We start from the raw sequence: 20,943 nt of genomic DNA, 5'->3' as shown, positions 1-20,943 counted from the left end.
CACTCCTCTACCTCTCTGGATCATCTTGTACCAGTCTGCCAGTCAGTATCACTCCTTTACCTCTCTGGGTCATTTACCTCTCTGTACCAGTCTGCCAGTCAGTATCACTCCTCTACCTCTCTGGGTCATCTTGTACCAGTCTGCCAGTCAGTATCACTCCTCTACCTCTCTGGATCATATTGTACCAGTCTGCCAGTCAGTATCACTCCTCTACCTCTCTGGGTCATCTTGTACCAGTCTGCCAGTCAGTATCACTCCTCTACCTCTCTGGATCATCTTGTACCAGTCTGCCAGTCAGGATCACTCCTCTACCTCTCTGGATCATCTTGTACCAGTCTGCCAGTCAGGATCACTCCTCTACCTCTCTGGGTCATCTTGTACCAGTCTGCCAGTCAGTATCACTCCTCTACCTCTCTGGATCATATTGTACCAGTCTGCCAGTCAGTATCACTCCTCTACCTCTCTGGATCATCTTGTACCAGTCTGCCAGTCAGTATCACTCCTCTACCTCTCTGGATCATCTTGTACCAGTCTGCCAGTCAGGATCACTCCTCTACCTCTCTGGATCTATGTACCAGCTCTGAACTTCAGCCAGTATCACTCCTCTACCTCTCTGGATCATCTTGTACCAGTCTGCCATTCAGTATCACTCCTCTACCTCTCTGGATCATCTTGTACCAGTCTGCCAGTCAGGATCACTCCTCTACCTCTCTGGATCTGTCCAGCTCTGAACTTCAGCCAGAGACGTACAGTAACTTCAGCTTAAGTTAATCTCCTTCCAGTTCCAGTATCGACCGCCACCTCTTAAATGAGTCCAGTGATTAACTAGTAAGACTACAGAGGGGAAGGCGAGACATCCTCCTCTTTTGAAGCATCCTCGTCCCTGAGGCTTGATTTTCATCTTATTATCATTCCATTAATGAGAGAATTATTTTCTAACTGAAAACATTTGATTTTAACATGTCCGTGATGCCTGGCTTTGCGACACTCTCCCGGAAGCTTCGGTAGACACAGGGGTTTGGGAGAAAATAGAATGGAATTGTAATGGCTGTTGAAGGGAGTAGACCAAGGCGCAGCGTGGTTAGTGCTCATCTTTTAATTTATTAAACTGAGAACACCATAAACAAAGAAACAAAAACGACAGCCCACAGTTCTGTCAACTAAACAGAGATTTACCACCCACAAAACCCAAAGGAAAACAGGCTACCTAAGTATGGCTCCCAATCAGCGACAACGAAGTACAGCTGTCCCTGATTGAGAGCCAGACCAGGCCAAAACAAAGAATTACAAAACATAGAAAAAAGGACATAGAATATAACCCCAAAACACACAGAAAAACACCCCCTGCCACGCCCTGACCAAACTACAATAACAAATAACCCCTTTTACTGGTCAGGACGTGACAGTAATAGAATGGAATCGAATATTGTCCTCTTTGTCCAATCTTGTTTACAAACCTGTTCATTTTACACCAACAGACAAACAAACGAAGAAACCATGACCCAGACATGTATCAATCAATAATATGTATTTCTACAGCTCGTTTTACGTTCAGTACTATACCTTCTAGTGTCCCAGTGAAGGTCAAGTGTCTGCTGTTGGAGAAGAAAATGCTTTTGTTACACATAAATAACCAGCTTCTGACTGTTTAGGAATATGTACAGCCATTCTCTGAGACACTGACCCCTCAAATCCCCAATAACACAACATTAGCAATATGTTATCTCTCTCTCTCTCAGCTTTTTTCTCTCTCTCTTTATGCACCCTCCCCATCTCTCCCAGAGGCCTATAATGATTGATTTTTGTTTTGGTAATGTTACTCCCTCTCAGAGTTTCCTTGAACCAAGCGGGCAGCAGATTGGCCACGCTAAGTGTTGCTGTAATTCATGTGATGCAGGGGAGGAGAGATTATGAGAAACCCGTGATAGATTATGTTTGGAATTACAAAGACGTGATATACGACAGTGTTGGTTAGTTCGACAAATCTAACTCTGCAAGGTTCCAAAAGGGTTCTTCAGCTGTCCCCATAGGAGAACCCTTTTAGGTTCCAGGTAGGATCCTTTTGGGTTCCATGTAGAACCCTCTGTGGAAATGGTTCTACATGGAACCCAAAATGTTCTACCTTGAAGTAAAAGAGTTCAACCTGGAACCAAAAAGCGTTCTTCAAAGGGATCTCTTATGGGGTATGGTGTGTTTTTTCATCACTGCTAAATGTATGAACATTATTGAAATATTACTGAAATGTCAAGAAATGCTAACAATGAAGCAACCTGTTTATACAGTACACAATATCTGGATATTAAATTCAAATAGAAGTCTTTATCAGTATCTATTTGAGTAATGATACATGACAATGCTGCAATAGTTTTGTTCAGTTGAAGTACAGTTTGTACAGTTCAAGTGTGTTCTCTCCACAGTAATCCCCTGGAGACAAACTGTTAATGGGGTAGGTTCTCCAGGCTGTCACTTGCTTCCTTTAAATTATCCGTGCGTGCACGGTGTACGCGCCCGGGTGTGCGTGCACGGTGTGCGTGTCAATCCCTGCGGGTCGGTTTTGTCTCTATGGGGGACTAATGATCCCAGTATGTCTGCTCTGAGTTGCCCTCTGCAGCTACATTATTTTATTATTGGCTTAGTTTTGGGCTCCCAAGTGGCGCAGCGGTCTAAGGCACTGCATCTCAGTGCAAGAGGCGACACTACAGTCCCTGGTTCAAATCCTGGCTGAATCACATCCGGCCCTGATTGGGAGTCCCATAGGGCGGTGCGCAATTGGCCCAGTGTCGTCCGGGGTAGACCGTCATTATAAATAAGAATTTGTTCTTAACTTACTTGCCTAGTTAAATAAAGTAATAATAAAAAATAATAATATACACTACCGTTCAAAAGTTTGGGGTCAGACGCCTCACAAGTCCTCAACTGGCAGCTTCATTAAATCGTACCCCCAAAACACCAGTCTCAACGTCAACAGTGAAGAGGCAACTCTGTGATGCTGGCCTTCTAGGCAGAGTTGACTGGCCAATAAAAAGAAACGATTAAGATGGGCAAAAGAACACAGACACTGGACAGAGAAACTCTGCCTAGAAGGCCAGCATCCCGGAGTCACCTCTTCACTGTTAACGTTGAGACTGGTGTTTTGCGAGTACTATTTAATGAAGCTGCCAGTTGAGGGCTTGTGCTAGCCCCTGTTTCTCAAACTAGACCCTCTAATGTACTTGTCCTCTTGCTCAGTTGTGCACTGGGGCCTCCCACTCCTCTTTCTATTCTGGTTAGAGCCAGTTTGCACTGTTCTGTGAAGGGAGTAGTACACAGCATTGTATGAGATCTTCAGTTTCTTGGCAATTTCTCCCATGGAATAGCCTTCATTTCTCAGAACAAGAATAGACTGACGAGTTTCAGAAGAAAGTCTTTGTTTCTGGCCATTTTAATCCTGTATTCGAAGCCACGAATGCTGATTCTCCAGATACTCAACTAGTCTTAAGAAGGCCAGTTTTATTGCTTCTTTAGTCAGAACAACTGTTTTCAGCTGTGCTAACATAATTGCAAAAGGGTTTTCTAATGATCAGTTAGCCTTTTAAAATGATAAACTTGGATTAGCTAACACAACGTGCCACTGGAACACAGGAGTGATGGTTGCTGATAATGGGCCTCGGTACGCCAATGTAGATATTCCATAAAAAGTCTGCCGTTTCCAGCTACAATAGTCATTTACAACATTAACAATGTCTACAGTGTATTTATGATCAATGTGATGTTATGCATGGATGCGTGTGTGTGTGTGTTTGTGCAGATCCATTGTAACTCCAGTAGGTGCTGCTGGAGTGCAGTAGAACATGTAGAAGTGGAGGTGTGTGTGTGATTCTGGTCCTTAGAATCTGGGCTCAGCACCAGCCTGCTGTCAGTATATACAAGCCCAATACTCACAACCCCTCCAGAGACTCCACAAGACAAAGCTACGCGCACACACACAAACACACACTCTGCTAGCCCCTTGACTGATTCACACACATACATGCCTCTTGTCTGATCAGTGAAGGACAGAGCAACAACTCTCAGAATGAGAGAGAGAACACATGTTTTATATGAGAGAAATGAGGGCTCTGATACCTCACAATGTTGTTGGTAGACACTACTACAGTCAGGATCATATTAACAAGTTCTTTAAACACCAGGAGTAAATAAACAGGAGTAAACAGGCTTAGGGAGTTTTGTAAACAACACTACTCCTCACACAGTGATTTGTCACAGACCCTTCTTTCCCCCTTAGTTCTGAGTAGAAACGGAATAGAAAATGCTTCATTGTTATACAGTAGCTATTACTTTGTACTTTCTCACAAATTGGAATTATATGATAGGGGGAATGATAGGGTAAATGACAGGGGAAATGACAGGGGAAATGATAGGGGAAGATGAAAGGCAGATATGCTGTCCTTGTGAAAAGTGACTAAGACTGCAGAGGGACATAGTGTGAAGATGGCATCAGGGTTCCGTTGGCACAGATTGTAATTTAATTCTCTGAGAGTATTAGAGGACATGTTGCATGAAATAACTTGGCAGGTTACTCAGATATTTGCTTGGCTATATGAGTAATCATTTCCTGTTTATTGTTTTGGCAGGATTTATACCAAAGGAGCAATCAGCCACAAGATATGGATTCGTTTTTGTCTAAAAGTATTTGTTTACTACGGAGACTATGTGAGATGTTTCTTTCAGGTCATGTTTAAGAGTCCAACATGAGCCCTGGTCTGGCCCTGGGTGTACCCTGTCATATCTCTATACAGTAATATTAACCCTTTATATCCTGGGCCTGCAATCCGCTGGTCCAGCAGCAGCCGCTGACAAGGTTAATCTATTTAGAGTAGGTGGGGAGATTACACTGTTTATTATCCGCATCTCCTCTTCTCTCTCCCCCTTCCTCAGTCCCCGTCCACCAGGCAGCATAGGCCAGCTCCCAGTTCCCTCCGAAACCTAATCCCATGTCTACAAGATAAGGCTGTATTATGGGAGAGAGAGATTAACAATATGCCCGTTGTTTGTTGCCCCGTGCAGTCTGGCAGGCGGGCGGGCACGGGCAGTGCAGGCGGAGCGGGCACTAAAGCGAAGAGTCGGTTTGTTAGGAGGCCAGAGATGTCGGATATAAAACCCTGACAGGGAGAGAGAGAGGGGGTTAGAGAGAGGTAGGGGGAGAGCGACATAGGGGGAGAGAGAGTAAGGGGGGGGGGGGATGCACAATGCAGCCGGCTGAGATAGTCCCGACCCCAGATGAAACTCTGCTGCATACTTCCCCAGTAACAGGAGAATGGGGAAGGCATGTCACCCACCAAACCACTGACATGGCCTGTCAGCATGGATGGGCGGAGAAGAGGAGGGGAGAGGGAGGCTGTCACACAAACACACACACACACCAGTAGTATTATGTGCAGGTTAATCACTGGCAATTATAGGGAGGAGGAGCAATCAAAAGGCAGTGATGTAGATGAAGGCCCTGGCTGGGTGGAAGACAGGGCTGTGTCATCATAAACCACTTGTGTCTCAACCCGTTTGTTCCTGAAACATTGAACAGTGAATGTTATAATCCCTGGGGACTGGGAGGGGCTGATGTATGTGTAGTTACTGACTGGTACACTGTTGTGGTATTATGAGCTGGTGTTGATGGGGACAATAAACAGATGGACCTTTTAACAGCAGCTTTTTAAAAGGGATGTCTGTGTGGTCCAGACTAATAAGGTGTATTAGTAATAATAATTCATCTGGTTCCATGATTGCTAATCACAAAACATACCAATGAGATTCTCCTCCTCCATATCTTTCTTAACTCTGATTAAGCAGATAATCCTATTCAAATGTAGCATGTCTTATTTTAATAACCAGTTTAAACACATATCTGTTGGTGATAAGAAATGAAATCCAACCGAAATAAATTCAAACAACAAACTAACTTGCGTGTTCTATTTCTAAACTGTCGTTTTGAATCCAGGTTCATTGAGCAGCGGCCCAGGCCCTCTATAACATCCTATAGTCTTTGAAATACCCTCTGGGGGTTTTATGTGCCTAGATGTTCTGTGTAATATTCCAATTTGCAGCTGATGAATATGTATGACGTTAGGCAGCACGTGCAGTCCCAGTGCCGCTGTGCGTCTAGCCAACACGTTTAGCAGTTCTGTTCTGCCCCAGACCATTTGTATTAGGTTGCTGACAGTCGACAGCTGTTTTGCCTTTAATAAGATTAGAGTAAAGAAATTAGTAGTGGTCTCTTTAATCTGCCATTTAACAGTGGAGGCCACCTGGGGCTCTCTGCCTGCCTTGTCCTCTACACTCTGAATGGCTAATGAGAGAGAGAGGAGGAGAGGAGAGACGCTTGGCTTTAACCCTAGAGAGAGGGCCCAGCACACAGCCATAGCACTTCTCTCTCCACTGCACATTCTCCCTTAACCTCACTGCTCCACAGCCACACACTTGTAGGTTACACACATGCAGAAAGCTTATACTATAAGAGTTCATGCTCAGATGGATTGATATTGATTCTCTGAGATGATGATGAATTTGATGGAGTTGATAGTGAATGATCAGCAGACTGTCTATGTGCACACAATGACTTCTCCATTGTGTATTGTACTACTGGCTCTTTATTGACAACAGCTAAACCCTTGCCAGCAAAAAAAAATGTTTTTTACCTTTATTTCACTAGGCACGTCAGTTAAGAACAAATTCTTATTTACAATGACGGCCTAGGAACAGTGGGTTAACTGCCTTGTTCAGGGGTAGAACAACAAAGTTTTACCTTGTCAGCTCGGGGATTCGATGTAGCAACCTTTCGGTTACTGGCCCAACGCTCTAACCACTAGGCTACCTGCTGGTTACTGGCCCAATGCTCTAACCACTAGGCTACCTGCTGGTTACTGGCCCAATGCTCTAACCACTAGGCTACCTGCCACCCCAAATAACACAGGATCAGAGAAATACTAATATATATATATATATAAAAACATGAGACAATATTTCACCTTGCAAATACAGCCTGATTCCTTCTTAGCGGGAGTCTGTAAACGTTGGTTAGCGGGGTCTGGTCTCCCGTCCCGGTGGGAGCAGCAGTGGGTTAGGGGAGAGGCAGAGCATGCAGAGCCACACAAACGGGCCTTTTTTCTGGGCATATCGTTCAGGCAGCCTGGGGGCTGGAGGTGGGGCTGTCGCTGGACCCCTGCCCAGAAAGCACAGTTTGGAGGGTGTCTCAGCTTACCTCTGTCTGTACTCTGCTCTGCTGACTGACTGACTGACTGACTGACTGACTGACTGACTAAATGACTGACTGACTGAGTGACTGGACTGACTGACTGGACTGACTGACTGACTAAATGACTGACTGACTGAGTGACTGACTAAATGATTGACTGACTAAATGACTGACTGACTGACTGACTGGACTGACTGGACTGACTGGACTGACTGGACTGACTGGACTGACTGGACTGACTGGACTGACTGGCTGACTGACTAAAAGGAGCCTGTATTATAACTTCTGCTTCCTCCACTCCAGAACTCTCTTCTCTTCTCCCCTCTCTTCCCTTCTCCTCCACTTCTCTTCCTCACCTCTCTTCTCCTCCTTCCCTCTCGCTCCTCTCAAGTCCACTCCACTCCAGTCCACTCCACTCCCCAGCTCAACAGATTGTTGCATCTGATCTGAGGAATATGTCATATTGTCTTCCTCTATTGGCTGTATGCCTCTCTGAGATCCCAGTGATCAGTTATGACATTTCCACTGTAGAGACATTTACCTTCCTGAAAGCTGAGGCAGATATATTTTCACAATATTCACATCTCCTCGATCTGTAGCTACCAGGAGTGCTGTGTATACAGTGCCTCACCAGACTAACGTTATAAACTGCATGCGGTTTTATGATGTTTATGCCCGATGAGGATATGGTTGAAAACAAGGAGCAGATGGGGAAAGTTAGTGTCGATATGGGAATGTTTATGTCAAGAATTAAACATGGTTTTACTTCAAAAAATGCATTATATGAGTCAGATCGGTTTGTTTCGTTCCTTGTGAAATATACTCTGAGAATATCCGCCCATGTTGGATTCTAGATGGGAGTATGTAGCTAGGATGAACAGGGCCAGACATGGCCCTGTTCATCTAATGGGGTGGAAGCTGTTAAGAAGCCTTTTGGACCTCGACTTGGCGCTCCGGTACCGCTTGCCGTGCGTTAGCAATGAGAACAGTCTATTTGGTATTTTGGTGTTTTATTAGGATCCCCATTAGCTGTTGTAAAAGCAGCAGCTACTCTTCCTGGGGTCCACACAAAACATGACATAATACAGAATGACACCGCCTGGTATAGAGGTCCTGGATGGCAGGAAGCTTGGCCACAGTGATGTACAGGCCATACGCACTACCTTCTGTAGTGCCTTGCGGTCGGAGGCCGAGCAGTTGCCATACCAGGCAGTGATGCAACCAGTCAGGATGCTCTCGATGGTGCAGCTATAGAACCTTTGACGGATATGAGGACCCATGCCTGTAGGGGGTGCGTACTGGCGGCAGAGAAGTCAGGCGCAGGAGAGCAAAAACTGATTTACAACGGCACAGTTTAATAAATAAAACCACCGTAAACAGAACAATAAATCAATGGGTAAACAAAACCCGTTACACACCAGCATACCGTGCACAAGCACTACAATAAACAATTCCGGACAAGGACATGGGGGGAACAGAGGGTTAAATACACAACATGTAATGATGGAATTGAAGCCAGGAGAGGGACCGACTTCGGCGGAAGTCGTGACAATGCCAAATCTTTTCAGGAACTTGAAGCTCTCAACCTGTTCCACTACAGCCCCATCCATGAGAATGTGGGCGTGCTCAGTCCTCCTTTTCCTGTAGTCCTCAATCATCTCCTTTGTCTTGATCACGTTGAGGGAGAGGTTGTTGTCCTGGCACCACATGTCCAGGTCTCTGACCTCCTCCTTCATCTCTGTGAATGTGCCCTGGGGTGTAATGGACTGTGCTGCTCTTACTGCTCTGTGCTACAGGACCTGTACAGGACAGGTCATTGAGTGGATGATCGATGGTTTTCTGATGGGAACCCAAAATTGCCTGCTTGTCTCTCTTATCTCTCTTCTCTGAGTATTGGTCAGCCGGTCACAGATTAGATTGGTGGACGACAAGGTGGAATCTGACAAGACAAGTGAGTGGGACAGTTCCTACACACACACATACACATACAAATACACTTACACGCAGGCATGCACACACACACGCGCAGGTAAGCACGCGCGCACACACACACACACACATACACATACACACACTCATCCCGCCACTCTGTTTCTCTCTTTGTCCATAGGAATGCGTCAAACCACTCTGGTAATACCATAAAGCTCAGTGAAAGGGAAAACATTCCAGAAACGGCAGACCTGTTGATTATAACCACGACTTGAGAAACCCATTATTGTATATTTTAACAAAGTGTCAATATTTGTGTGTCAGCTGTCAGGCTTCAGCTGTAGGAACTAGGAAGGCTCTATGACAGGTGTCCAGTTGTATAGTCACACACACACACACACACACACACACACACACACACACACACACACACACACACACACACACACACACACACACACACACACACACACACACACACACACACACACACACACACACACGGTTACTCAGCAGGATCACATTTAGATGAGTGCTGATTCTACTCACTGTGTATTATTTGTTATGACTACTGGTACTGTGTCAAATGGAAAATGGACATTAAGTTTTAAAGGTGATTCCTTGTGAAAATAATATTACAATTTAATCCACCTTTTGTTTATTAATACAATTACGAGAAACCAACATCTCATCATGATTTCACCGTTTTGAGAAAGGCGCTTGACAGATTACAAAAAGTCTTTAGCTAATTGAAACAATATCCAAAATGACATTCATTGGCCAATTGAACAAGACACACTTTGGCTGTTGGTGTAATTCAGAAGACCCATTGTGGAATTACAAATGTATTCATGTGCGTTTTGTCCTCTTTTACTAAATTATTTCATTTGAGTGTACTGTATGTCAGTTTCATTTTGAATGTATATCAATGAGTATTACTGTATAACTGTAGAGTATAATTCCCCCCCTCTCCATAGCTGTGTGACCTGCCTCAGTGGGAGCATGTTTAGCCTACAGTGGAGTCTCCTGAGCCTGGCAATTTTTTAATTGAAAAGTTATGTTCTCTTGGCATGAATAATTCAATACAGAGCTACTGGAATTAGAACAGCATGGAGGTGACAATTCATCCGCTAGTATGCACTATCTATAGCAGGGGTATTCATCCGCTAGTATGCACTATCTATAGCAGGGGTATTCATCCGCTAGTATGCACTATCTATAGCAGGGGTATTCATCCGCTAGTATGCACGATCTATAGCAGGGGTATTCATCCGCTAGTATGCACGATCTATAGCAGGGGTATTCATCCGCTAGTATGCACGATCTATAGCAGGGGTATTCATCCGCTAGTATGCACTATCTATAGCAGGGGTATTCATCCGCTAGTATGCACGATCTATAGCAGGGGTATTCATCCTCTAGTATGCACGATCTATAGCAGGGGTATTCATCCGCTAGTATGCACGATCTATAGCAGGGGTATTCATCCGCTAGTATGCACTATCTATAGCAGGGGTATTCATCCGCTAGTATGCACGATCTATAGCAGGGGTATTCATCCGCTAGTATGCACTATCTATAGCAGGGGTATTCATCCGCTAGTATGCACTATCTATAGCAGGGGTATTCATCCGCTAGTATGCACTATCTATAGCAGGGGTATTCATCCGCTAGTATGCACGATCTATAGCAGGGGTATTCATCCGCTAGTATGCACGATCTATAGCAGGGGTATTCATCCGCTAGTATGCACTATCTATAGCAGGGGTATTCATCCGCTAGTATGCACTATCTATAGCAGGGGTATTCATCCGCTAGTATGCACTATCTATAGCAGGGGTATTCATCCGCTAGTATGCACTATCTATAGCAGGGGTATTCATCCGCTAGTATGCACTATCTATAGCAGGGGTATTCATCCGCTAGTATGCACTATCTATAGCAGGGGTATTCATCCGCTAGTATGCACTATCTATAGCAGGGGTATTCATCCGCTACTATGCACGATCTATAGCAGGGGTATTCATCCGCTAGTATGCACTATCTATAGCAGGGGTATTCATCCGCTAGTATGCACTATCTATAGCAGGGGTATTCATCCTCTAGTATGCACGATCTATAGCAGGGGTATTCATCCGCTAGTATGCACTATCTATAGCAGGGGTATTCAACTCTTACCCTACAAGGTCCGGAGCCTGTTGGCTTTCTGTTCTACCTGATCATTAATTGCACCCATCTGGTGTCCCACGTCTAAATCAGTCCCTAATTAGAGGGGAACAATGAAAAATGCGGTAGGACTGGCTTTGAGGTCCAAAGTTGAGTTTGAGGGTGCTATACTGTACAGAGCTTCCTAGTTTGTTACTGTACAGAAGAGACTACAGAGCTTCACAGTGTGAGAACTACAAGATGAAAGATGTCTTTTCTATCAATGTTTTTGGATAGTATTGTTTGTAATACATGCATGTTAACTAAAGGTGTGTGTTGTTGTTTAAACGTGTTGGAATAACTGTCAATTTGCAAAGATGTTATTACAAAATTCTCAGATTGTTTTTCTTTGCATTGACATCTGCCATGTAATGCTTTGTCCTTATCTGTTCATCTAAAGGAAATACAATAAAGCTGAATGTGTCAGTGTATTGTGTAAACTGAACCATACAGACTAAACTAAATAACTCAGTCTAGTATACTGTCATTCAGTCAAACATACAACATATGGAAAATATTATATGCAGAGTTGACATTGTTTCGCTGCTAGTCGGTTCAAATTTTGAGTGGCACATGCAGTAATATTATACAGCAAAGCCAGGTGTCATAACCAACTCAATTGCTGTTATGAAATGTTAGTAAATCCAGATTATGTTCAGATACACACACAGTCTCTCGCTCTCTTTCTCTCTCTCTTTCTGTGCCAAAGTTATTGTTGTCCTGCTGTGGGTCTAAATGGTTCACAGCCAGATGATGACAGTTGAAGGTCCTTGGTAGTTAGCCTCTCAGCGGTTATCTGAACAGGCTAACACACACACACACACACACACACACACACACACACACACACACACACACACACACACACACACACACACACACACACACACACACACACACACACACACACACACACTAACAGGGTGGACGCAGGGTACCCTTACACCCTGAGAAATACCTCTGAGGCTTCTCACCCTCCTGGTTCTGGCACAGCACCAGAACTAATCTGTCACGGGGAGTTTTAACCACTAACTTTAGCCCTGAGCTAATGAATAATAAAACAACGTGCTATTATTCATGTTACAATGTTACAAGACGATTCTCACCTACACCAATCAACTCCAGGAGTGAGAAAAATACTGTTAGAATTAGCTACTCCTCTCTTATTTTGCCTATTTGGACTGTTTAATTATGTTGACAGCTTTTTGTGTTACTGTTAGCAGTCCTAAGAACATATACACAAATTGTTCCTCTTATTGAGCTGAGACGATAAATTGAAAAGTACAAATTGCTTCACTGTGGAATGCAAAAATATTTCAAAGCCGAAGTAATGCAACAACATTCTGGAGTTTTCCCTGCAAATTCTCTTACTGACTTGTTTGTGTTTATCATAGACACATCTCAATATTCTCTCCGTATAGTGACAGACGTAAAAGCACTGTCCAACAGACCTGGGTTCAAATACTATTTGAAATGATATTGTTTGCCTGGCTTAATGGACCATCTGGTATTCCAGGCAGACTAGGGTATTTAAAATAGTTCAAATTATATTTGAACCCAGGTCTGCTGGTCTGTACCCAAGTCTGAACTGACCAGGTCTGCTGACCAGGCAGGGTTCTCCCTGTAGCCTGGTTATGAAACTGATCTCCTCCATGTTAACGTGAGCCAAACATTTGTATTTCAGACTGCGTCTGTGTGTTAGCTAGCAGTGAAGTGCTGTGCTGGCCCTCTGCCTACTGGGGAAAAACCTACCATGGCCAGGGTTCTGGAATTACAGCTGACTAGGGTTCCAGCCAGGTCTCCATGGCTGAGCAGTATTTAGGACATTTAGCTTGAGTCCCAAATGGCACCCTACATAGGCCCTGGTCAAAAGTAGTGCACTATATAGGGAATAGGGTGCCATCTGGGACGCATCCTAAGATGTTGTTGATACTCTGGGGTTTCAAGCAGATACATCATTCATATGAATAACTTGTTAATAGATAAGGTTTAATATTTATGAAGTGCTTTTAATTGAGCCCACTTTTCATTGCTGTGTTGCTGGCAGAGAAAGAGGCAGGCAGGGCTAGCAGGGGAAGGGTCTTTAGTTGTAGCCGGTGTTGATGTAAGTGATCAGGGTTGGCCTGGCTCCCCGGGTGTTCTGCCATTATTGGATATCACTGTGTTTCGATAAGTAGTGGCTCGACCGGGAGGATTGACTTGTAAAATACTGCAGAAATGTATGTGTTGTACCTGCCTTAACAAGATTGACTACTGTATACTCCCTACTTGAAACACCACGTACATACACATACTGTAATTCCTATACTCTTCACTCCCCTCTCTCTCTCTTACTCCTTCTGTCTCTCTCACACACACACACACACACACACACACACACACACACACACACACACACACACACACACACACACACACACACACACACACACACACACACACACACACACACACACACACACACACACACACACAAACAAAATTTGGCCTCTCATCTCGGTCTGATCCATACAGTATGTTATTGGGCAATGCTCCATTCAATGTTACTACGTACACTGCTGGTGGATGCAAGATTACAAGTCATTGAGTGGCCAGTGCAGTGGGTCATGTAAACTAGCTGTCAGATTGATATCAAGGAAACACATCATTAGGCTTGCTCTCATCTTTTATAGGGTTAGGTCAGGGTTAGGTTAGGTTAGGGTTAGGGTTAGGCCATGTAGTCAGTACTGATAGGAGGAGAGTCTAGCTGGACAGAGATGTGAGGAAAAACAGATGATGACCCTGATGTTAAGGACCATACTGTGGTTTATTCTCATTGTCCCAGGACAGTACACACACACAGGCCCTGTCAGTGAGAACCCCTAGCAGAAAATAACCAGATTAAAATACTTGAGGGCCATAAGGTCTTTGCGCTTTTTGACAGCACTTTTGACCTCATTCGGTGTTTCTCATATGAAAATGTTATAAAAATGAGACACTTTTACACTGTGGCACTGGCTACTATCCCTTATAATGTTGAGCCTCCTCAGTCAGCCAGACAAATTACACTCAAAAAGTATCTGTTGAGTTGCAGTGAAACCATAGAGGAGGATAATGTCCTAACAGCAGCTTTAGTTCAAGTGACAGGTGACCTGTTGAGTGCTGCTTGGGAGAAGAGAAGGAGACATAGAAATGTTCATAATTACCAGTATGTGAAAGTGGCCTGTCTTAACTGACAATCGTAACAAAGAGAGGGAGCGTGAGAGAGGAGGGGTCAAGGGGGAAGGCGGGGGGAGGTTTAGAGTTATAAACAATACTCTCAGAACAGTTAGAATACTGGTGTGTTCTAAAGAACCTAAAGTAAATGTTGGGATTGTGACAGACTGGGAGGTCCTGTCTGAGAGGTGATTGATTGACAGCTCTCTCCCCCTGGACATCACTGAACTGTAGCTGGGCAGGGCAGGGCTGTGTCCATCCTTAGGGCAGACAGACATACCTGAGACTAGACAGACAAGGTGAGACAGATCCCTGATCCCCCTGATCCTTCTGGCCCCTCCCCTCGGGGCTCCTCCCTTCAGGCTGACCGGTCACCCAACGATACAGGCAGAGTCGACATGGCGACAGACAGAGTAATAGCCCAATTACCAGTGATTTGTTACGGAGTGGGCGGAGAAAGAATACTCCCTGGACCAGTCATTGGCAGACAAATTAGCGATATCACAATCATACATCGCTGGACGGCCGTGGTGGGCTACTGGGTTTCAGCCCTTAAAGGTGGAGGTATCGAGTGTCGCTGAGACTATTGTGGCTACAACTACAGGGAATTCTATTGTGACTTTTGTGTGGAGGAGGAGGGATTCATTTTAGTTTTTCACTCCAGTCAGCACTTTGTTTTCTCATCCCTTCACCCACTTTCAAACGTATTGTGTTTAGTTCAAAGTTTAAAATATGCTGAACAAAAATATAAGCGCAACATGCAACAATTTCAACGGTTTTACTGAATTACAGTTCATATAAGGAAATCAGTCAATTGACATAAATTCATTAGGCCCTAATCTATGGATTTCACATGACTGGGCAGGGGTGCAGCCATCTGGGAGCCAGGCCCAGCCAATCAGAATAAGTTTTTCACCACAAAAGGGCTTTATTTCAGACAGAAATACTCCTCAGGTTCATCAGCTGTCCAGGTGGCTTGTCTCAGACGATCCCGCAGGCGAAGAAGCCACATGTGGATGTCCTGGGCTGGTATGTTTAGACGTGGTATGCGGTTGTGAGGCCGGTTGGACATAGTATCAAATTGTCTAAAACGATGTTGGAGGCGGCTTATGGTAGAGAAATGGACATTCAATTCTCTGGTAACAGCTCTGGTGGATATTTCTGCAGTAAATATGCCAATTGCACCTTCCCTCAACTTGAGACATCTGTGGCATTGTGTTGTGTGACAAAACTGCACATTTTAGAGTGGCCTTTTGTTGTCCCTAGCACAAGGTGCACCTGTGTAATGATCATGCTGTTTAATCAGCTTCTTGATATGCCACACCTCAGGGGGATGGATTATCTTGGCAAAGGAGAAATGCTCACTAACAGGGATGTAAACACATTTCTGCACAAAATTTGACAGAAATAAGCTTTTTGTGTATATGGAAAATTTGTGGGATGTTTTATTTCAGCTCATGAAACATGTCACCAATACTTTACATGTTGCGTTTATATTTTGGTACAGTATACATTAAAACAGCAGTAGTATGCTTTATGTAAATGAGTTTAATTAAAATGTTAAATAAATATATTTCTATTTAGGTGGTTGAAGCCCTAACGCACCATATTCTAACACAGTTGGCAGCTCTCCTTCCAAACGCTAAGGAGTACTGCTTAACATGCTCTGGCACTGTGCCTCAGTACACTAACTGTCTGGAGCGAGGGGTTGAATGCCCACCACTTCCCCACAGCTAGGCTATATCATGTTCTGATTCATCATCCTCTCAGAGTGGGTCTGTCTGTCTGTCATCTAGCGAATGGTTTTTTATTGGGCCAATGAAATGTGCGAGCTGCTGGTTTTCCAATCCTGGAGAAACGCGGTGGTGGACAGAAAGGATGGAAGGCTTCCATTTCAGTAATGCAGTCGTTTCCTCTGGTCTGTAGACAACGGCTCGTCGCTGGATGATTGCTGCTGTCCAAGCCATCAGTCCTTTCTGGGGTGGTGAATGTGGTTGCATCCCAAATGGCACCCTATTCCCTATTATGACCAGGGTCCATGAGCCTCTGGTCAAAAGTAGTGCACTATATAGGGAATAGAGTGCAATTTGGGAAACGTCCTGTGATGGTGATCTATAGGGTACACAGACAACAGGAAGAGGTTGACCTGCATTTCCAACTACTCACCATAAAGTCTCACTTCCATTACCGACTGGGCATCTGTGTTTCAGTGTCTTTGAGAAAGACAGACAGAATTGGACTCCATGTTATATGGATGCTTTGAAGTAATAGTTGTAGTATCTGTAGATGTGGTCAATCTGATGGAGGCTCTGTCTTTGCACAGTATCCGCAGTATCTTAAGGAGCCAGACCAAAGCTACTCAGATACATCAAACCAATTATTAACAGTGGCCGTAGAATCAAACAACCATTTTGCATGTTTTTTCTTCATACTAACCATGTAATCTCATTTCACAAGTTATGTAATAACAACATCTATGCATGGTGCCAAAAACCTTGTTGAAGTGTTTTTTCAGACATTCTTGCCTGTGTCTTCTGAATGCTCTGTGCATACTGCTTACCTCAGCGCCCACTCCAGCTGTTGTAATGACATTACAATGCGTTCCAAATGGTACCCTATTCCCTTTATAGTGCACTACTTTGACATGGGCTCATGCCATTTGAGACGCACTCACTGAGTCATTCCACAGGCCCACCACAACCCCTCCACTCCTCTCCACTCCACCACACAGTAGCCAGAGAATGGTAACTGTTTATGGTGAGGAACACATGATACCCAGTTTATCTATGCAAGTTATTTAGCGGCGTTCAATAGTGAGGGATGTTGGTTGGGATTCTGTTGGCATACTGCTGGCTGGTAGGGTTTTGTGATGATTCTGTTTGAGTTCTTGTGAAATGTCTAAATGTCTTTATGCTAAAACATACATATTGTTTTATCCCTTTTTCTCCCCAATTGGTAGTTACAGTCTTGTCCCATCGCTGCAACTCCCCAACGGACTCGGGAGAGGCGAATGTCGAGAACCATGCGTCCCCCGAAACACGACCCTGCCAAGCCGCACTGCTTCTTGATACACTGCTCACCTAACCCGGAAGCCAGCCGCACCAATGTGTCGGAGGAAACACTGTCCAGCTGGCGACCGAAGTCAGCTTGCAGGTGCTTGGCCCGCCACAAGGAGTCACTATAGCACGATGGGACAAGGAAATGCCGGCCAAACCCTCCCCTAACCTGTACGATGCTGGGCCAATAGTGCGCCATTTCATGGGTCTCCCAGTCACGGCCTGCTGTAACACAGCCTGGGATCGAAACCGGGTCTGTCGTGACGCCTCAAGCACTGCGATACAGTGCCTTAGACCGCTGTGCCACTCGGGAGGCCCCCTTGGTTTCTTTTCTAATTGAAATTATAACTTACACAGCAACAGCTTTTAATGCATCAATTTTCACATAGCATCCCCCTATTCTTTACCATTATTATACAGGCCAGGTGTTTTTGACAGGTATAAACTTACTTGGATTTCCCCCCTAACTCAACAAAGACACACTTGTCTTCAGCGCTGTCTCTGATGAGGACATCAAGTACTGACCTCTGACCTTTCAGAGCCCTAATAGTGTCCATTTAGTGCCATCTGACAGCCCTGACCCGGCAGTGTCCGGGAGACGCATTGATTTCAGTAGGAAGCTGTGGAAACTTAGTGTCCGTCTGGCTCAGATTCAGAAGACGGCAGAGGGATGGAGGATGGAGGGGAATTGGCTGCAGTTACAATGGTAGTAGCCATGCCCAGATATCTCAGTACAACATTAAGCCTTGACCAGGCAACCTCTCACACAATCAGGCCCTTACATTGTGGAGGTATTGGCATACACCTTCCCATCCTGTGCTTAGCGTGCCCCAGAGTTAGGGATACCCGCGTGTCGCATTTATGACAGGAAGTTTAGACTCACCACTCGAGGGGAATCTAGTCCAATTTAGAAATGAAAATGTTTGCTGACTCATTATAACATTACAAAATTGTTTGGGATTTAACTTGGTACACACATATACAGTACACACACACACACCAACTTGCTTCAGCTCTTCAAGATCAGACAGATTGATGTTTGTTTGTTTGTGTACCTGCCTGTCCTGCCTGTCTGCCTCAGCCAGACAACACTGACATTTATTGGGTTTAACTGACTGTGGACCGACCAAGACTAATTACATAATGAGTTTATTAGAGGTAATTATGTTGAATCAAATATTCAGTATTACGTTGCGTCCCCCTTTCATCCAGTAAGGAACAAGGAGGTCTTTTCAGGATATGGCTCTGCTCTCCAGCTCACCAGACGTCTGGAGTGTGTAATCGCTCCATTTTAAAACTCTTTTAGCTCTGGAGCCAAAGACTGCATGTCTTTTTTAATCACATTGGGAGTCATTTGGGAGTTATCAGGAAGACCAGCTCTTTCACACATTGATATATGCAGTAATAGTAGGATTCCATTAAGGCTGTGAAGGTTGTCTGCTGACTCCTGGCTCTAACTCTTGTCCATAGACTCCCGTTCCTTAGACTCCGTACTCTGGTGTAACAAGGATGACATTAGTTAGTTTAACAATCAGAAAAAAACAAGCTTAAACCCTCATCCAAAGAAAGATCCCTTCAGCTCATCAGCTTTGTGAAACCTTCACCATGTTGTGTGTGTGTGTGTGTGTGTGTGTGTGTGTGTGTGTGTGTGTGTGTGTGTGTGTGTGTGTGTGTGTGTGTGTGTGTGTGTGTGTGTGTGTGGGAGACATTACCTGTCCTCCTAGCACGTCAGATATTACTTCACTTCTCCATCACAATGCAGGTTTAAATGGTTCAACTGTATAATGACATGTGCAGGAATGTACAGAGCCTTGTCCAGCCCCCAGCTTAGTCCTACCGTAGTACCCATACCATTAGAACTGATGGCACCCTATTCCCTAACTAGTCACTACTTTTAACCAGAGCTTTATGGAACCTTGTCATTAGTAATGCACTATATAGGGAATAGGGTGTCATTTGGGATGCATCCTTTAGCTGTCAAAGTCACATTCCTATGGGATTTAGAGTATTCCTACCAGCTTCTGTTTTAGCACCACTAGAAAACAGAGAGTTTGGTGGGGTTGAATTAAGTGCATCCTCTGTGTAACAGAAGGCACACATCTTTCAAAACGGCCAAAGGAGTAAGAGGTCTGAGTATTCAATGAGGAGAACACATTGATTTGTGCTACACACTACGATCTAGGATTGTTTTTTAATGAATTAATGAATTCATTAACTAATTGATTATAACAAGCCCTGGTCTTCCCTACCCTGACATCATCATACAGCCGAATACAGACAAGCCCACGTGCCTCAGAGCCACTGTAAATCCTATCTTTGCTTTCAGTTACCCAGTGAGTTCCTGAACCTGATAGGCATGTTAAAAAAGGGCTCCCAAGTGGCACAACAGTCTAAGGCACTGCATTTCAGTGCTAGAAGCATCACTACAGACCTTGGTTTGATTCCAGGCTGTATCACAACCAGCTGTGATTGAAAGTCCCATAGGGTGGTGCACAATTTGCCCAGCGTCGTCCGGGTTAGGGTTTGGCTGGGGTAGGCCGTCATTGTAAATACATATTTGTTCCTAACTGACTTGCCTAGTTAAATAAATGTAACATTTTTAAAAAGCCATACCAACCCACATCTGTATTGGTATGGGAAGAGACAGGCCTGGTTAGTGGGTGTAGCTGGCACCCACAGACAGCAGACTTCCTGGTAAACCACTTGACAACAACATGGCTCTGGTTTCTAACTCCACCAGTCTGGCTCAGATAATATTTCCCCAATTTATAAAATCTTCAGGTTGTCATAGAGGTTGTCAGCTAATTCCCCTCAGTTTAGACCCTTTTCCTTCCCTCCTGGTATATTCAATCAGAAATATTGATGTAATCTGTGTTTGTTCTGATTGTCATAAAAACAATAAATAAATGTCAATCTCAAAGCTACACTCTTAAAGCATATAGGATGTATCCTACAAGCACTAGAAATAACTATACAATGTCCTACTATCATGCATCCCATTCCCAATACTCAAGCAGTAGACACACAGCACCATTGCCTTGCAGCCCAAACTTGATGTTTCAGTGTTCTCATTGTTGCTCCTGCAGGGCTACCATTAGGAAAAGACGTTTCCTCGCCGAGCATGACCTCTGACCTGGGCTAATCTGTCATGGACAGACAGGTCAGGGAAGGCTCAAGGCTCAGAGAAAACCTCAACAGTCACATAGCTGCTGGACTGGACATACACACACAATGGCCACTGGAGCCATAGTCTCTCACAAATCATCTCTGCTGCAAACCTGGGTTCAAATACATTTAGCATTGGCTGTAGCCTGGCTGGAGTGCCAGATG

Source organism: Salmo salar, chromosome ssa26 (assembly GCF_905237065.1).
Source record: "Salmo salar chromosome ssa26, Ssal_v3.1, whole genome shotgun sequence".
Taxonomy (NCBI): domain Eukaryota; kingdom Metazoa; phylum Chordata; class Actinopteri; order Salmoniformes; family Salmonidae; genus Salmo; species Salmo salar.
This window is presented reverse-complemented; position numbering follows the sequence as displayed.